A 4,355-nucleotide genomic window follows, 5' to 3' on the forward strand; every position below is an offset into this window, starting at 1 on the left:
TTTCCTTTATTGAGTTTTGCTTTTCCATTTGTTTAAAAGAATTCTGTTTCCTTCCCCTGCAATATTGAAGCAGTTTTGTCTCTGTCTTAACAGAGCATTTACATTTAGACAATATTCTTCTGCACATTAAGATATGGTCACAGGAAAGGAAAAGTTGAACCTTTGTGCACAAAGCTGACGCTGGTGACTCACCACCAGCAGGCCAAAGGCTCAGAACTGTTTTTTGAGCAGCAGAGAAATAACCAGCCCAGCCTCCCCAGAACTAAGGGAACTTGTCCATGACATAGATCACCTAGGAGAGGGTGTTTTCATCACAGAAATAATTGATTGTATGGGAATCATGTTTGCAATTTGCCGCCTTTCACCTCCATTATACAAGTTTATAAATGTCAGTCCCACATAAGTTAATTCACCTCCTGGCTGCCATATCTGATGCTGAAGAGTCACTGTATGATCAAGTATAAATCCTCAACAGTCATGGCACAAAGAATGGCTTAGGAGAGCTCTCTAACCCACTCCAAAACCACCCAAATGATTGGGTTTTTTAGATATGCCCCCCACCTCCACCCCACCATCTGCCCCAACCGCATTGCTGCCTTCGAATCCTCTTATTTGGAAATTCTAGTGTTGGAAGCATGCTGTATGTTTTTTTGAAATTTTAGAAAGTGACTCAGTACTACCCTGCCTGCAACTGGGTTTTGGAGTCATATTCCTTGTGACTATAGCCTTGAAAGGAAGCAGAGGCAGAATGTCAGCACATTTTAATTATATAGCATTTCTTTAGCCCTAGAGAGCATCTTTCACAAGTGATTCTTAGTGTGAACCCTTATCTACTTTCTTTCATGAAAGTTCACCTTCACTTTGAAGAAGCTTCCCCATCTTAGACCCATTTCCTTAGATCTGGTATTCAAAAACTCTGGTCAGCCGGGCGCGGTGGCTCACGCTTGTAATCCCAGCACTTTGGGAGGCCGAGGCGGGCGGATCACGAGGTCAGGAGATCGAGACCATGGTGAAACCCCGTCTCTACTAAAAATATAAAAAAAATTAGCCGGGCGTGGTGGCGGGCGCCTGTAGTCCCAACTACTCAGAGAGGCTGAGGCAGGAGAATGGCGTGAACCCAGGAGGCGGAGCTTGCAGTGAGCCGAGATCACGCCACTGCACTCCAGCCTGGGCGACAGAGTGAGACTCCGTCTCAAAAAAAAAAAAAAAAAAAAAAAAAAAAACTCTGGTCAGTGGCTCTCAAAATTCTTAATCTGTGCACAGAAATTCACAGAATTTGCCAAAAATGCAAACTTAGTAGGTCTAGGGCTAGTTTTAAATCACAAAGTTAAATTTTAAAAAAATCCCCTGAAGCATTATTGGGAATGTCATTGGGAGAAATGAGGCATTAATGAAAATACTGATTACTTAATAACAACAATTATAATGGTTCAAAAAGGCCATGACACTGATTTGGGGTTATGTGTCTCAGATTTTGCAGCATTTCATAATTAAGCTCTTAGGGATTGCTATTTTTCAATAAAGAATTCAGCTATTTTCAATAGATGACCTATTATAATTTTTATGTAATTACTCTGGCCCTTATTTATCGTTAACCATTTATTGAGCACTTACTGTGCACTAAGCATTTTATGCCTCTTATGCATTCTATAATTTTAGTAGTCAATCTAAGTGATTCTAACGTAGCAGGTCACAAATTCAGGCCCCCACTTTGAGACACTCTGGTACAATGATGAAGAGTTTAGGAGCTTTGCGCAGTGGCAGTATCGTAGCCAATGAGGTTTATCCGAGGCGCGATTATTGCTAATTGAAGAGTTTAGGGTTCAGCAATCAGACAGATCTGGGTTAATTTCTGGCTTAGTGTCTAACTAGCTGAGCATATTGAGCCAATTACTTAACTTTTATATGCTTTAGTTTTCTCTCCTCTAAGATGGGGACATTAGCAGTTTCTATCTCACAAGGTCATTAGGTTAAATCAATGAGACAATTAAATCAGTGAAGCACAGTGCCAGGTGACATATAAATGCTCATAACAGTTTACTATCAGAACAGGGATTGGCACTAGTAGGCACTAATAAATATTTGCAGACTGTGAATGAAAATAAATTATACTAACAGAGATAGCTTTGCAGGTAGATCAAGTGCTCTCCTAAGCCTCCATTACAGGTTGAGCATCCCTTATCCAAAATGTTTGGGATGAAAAGTGTTTTGAATTTGGGATTTTGTTCAGATTTTCTTAATATTTGCATATATATAATGAGATATCTTGGGGATGGGAACCACATCTAAACATGAAATTCATTTATGTTCCATATACACCTTATACACATAGCTTGAAGGTAATTTTATACAGTATTGTTTAATAATTCTGTGCATGAAACAAAGTTTGTGTACATTGAACCATCAGAAAGCAAAGGTGTCACTATCTCAGCCACCTACGGGGCCAATCTTTGGTCATTTGGCATCATCATTCCTGACTCTGAATTTTTATGCTACTGATAAGCAGTAATTTTTATACCTGATTCACACATAAGTACTTAACAGCAAAAAATATGACATACATTTATACAGTGAAAAATTAATATGTTCAGAGTAACTAATCAGCACAGTGGCACCACCAGAATGCATGCATCAGCTGTTCAACAAATCCAACAACAAACAACTCCAGGCTTGCAGTCCCCACCTGCAATGCTGTGTTTTGATTAAAAGATTACTGTACATTGTATTTTATTTTAGGTGAGAAGAAACATCAGGAGCTGTTAAGGGACCAGGAACTGGGTCCTCAAGGGATGAGGAGGCATTCTGTTGGGTGTTTCCTCCAGACTCATCTGCCTCATTAACAATGTTTCTTGTTTTAGAAGTCTCTCTTTGATTTTATAAACCGCCCTGATTTCTTGTTCTGTTTTGAATGCATGCTGCTCTAGTCCTTCAATAAGCCCATCACACATTTTCACCATGTTGTCTATAGGCATTTTCTGCAGTGTTAACAATGTCACTTGCAGCCTCATATCAGCATTCAAAAATTTCAGGTTTTGGAGCATTTTGGATTTCAAATTTTTGAATTGGGGTTGCCCAACTTGTATAAGAAAGGGCCAAAAAGAGAAAGAGGCTGCTTTTGGGGGCTTTAGAAGTAAGGCTACTTAAGAGAGAAGACACCGAACTGAGCAAATACATTGCTTTAAGAACCAAGATGTGCTCGTTCCAAGCAACTTCATGACATCAGTGAGTGGCAAAGTATTTTGAATATAATGTGAAAATATAATTTGTAACTCTCTGCTGGAATCGGCTAAGACTAGACTGAAGTAGTGAAGAGGGCTAAAGCAGAATTTTTATATCCAAATTAAAATTAAAAGGAGGTGTAATACCATTCATATTAGAAAGAAACCAAGAATCACAAATTTAAAATTTTTAAAAATCCCCTGGAGTATTATTGGGAATATCATTGGGAGTAATGAGGCATTAATGAAAATAGTGATTGGTAAATAACAATAATTAATATGGTTCAAAAAGCACATGACACTAATCTGGGGTTTTGTGTCTCAGATTTTGCAGCAGTTCATAATTAAACTCTTAGGCGTTGCTATTTTTCAATAAAGACTTTAGCCATTTTCAACAGATGACCTATTATAATTTACTCTGGCTCTTATTTATAATTACCATTTATTGAGCACTTACTGAGTGCTAAGCATTTTATGCTTATCGTTTACAATAACACTGCAAGACAGTTGTTACCATCTTCATTTTGTAAATTATGAATAAAACTCAGAGGGTTATATGACCAATGTGAACTAGAAGTGACAGAGATGTGATTGAAACCCAGCTATCTCCCAGCCAAGCTGTCCTTCCACAATACTCACTGACTCTTGGTGGTGATTAGCGGGTGTCCTTACCTAGCTAGCCAAGTGGAACCAGTGACCTCTGTGCCACAGCTGGCCTGCCCCACACCATGGCATTCCTCTATAGAACTTTTAGCTTTCAGCTCTCTCTCCCTATGATGATTAATAGAAATAGACGGTTGCCCAGTTTCTACATGGCTTTGGCCAAATTACATAATCTAATTGTTCTAAAGTACATCTAATGACCCTAAAGGAAAAGGCAACAGGAGGCTTATATCTGTGGCCGTATTTTGTATTTTCTCATTTACATTATAAAGGAGAGTGAGAAAAATATTTGAACAAGCTTGTTCGATGATAAGAACAATGTTAATGGTAATAATGATTAAGATATACTAAGTATTTATGCACCAGGCATCAGGCTAAGCACTTTACATGCAATATCTTATTTAACTCGCCTGACACTGTGATGAGGTATTACCTCTATTATAAAGCTAAACAGATAAAGATTCAAAAGCTCTG

The 4,355-nt window shown here is 38.5% G+C and overlaps 1 pseudogene; it reads left to right on the forward strand.

The window, feature by feature from the left end:
• The first annotated feature begins 1,746 nt into the window (after positions 1–1,746).
• LOC129487138 (uncharacterized) lies at positions 1,747–1,870 on the forward strand (annotated as a pseudogene).
• Positions 1,871–4,355: the final 2,485 nt, after the last annotated feature.

The sequence above is a fragment of the Symphalangus syndactylus genome, chromosome 7 (assembly GCF_028878055.3).
Source record: "Symphalangus syndactylus isolate Jambi chromosome 7, NHGRI_mSymSyn1-v2.1_pri, whole genome shotgun sequence".
NCBI classification, from domain to species: Eukaryota; Metazoa; Chordata; class Mammalia; order Primates; family Hylobatidae; genus Symphalangus; species Symphalangus syndactylus.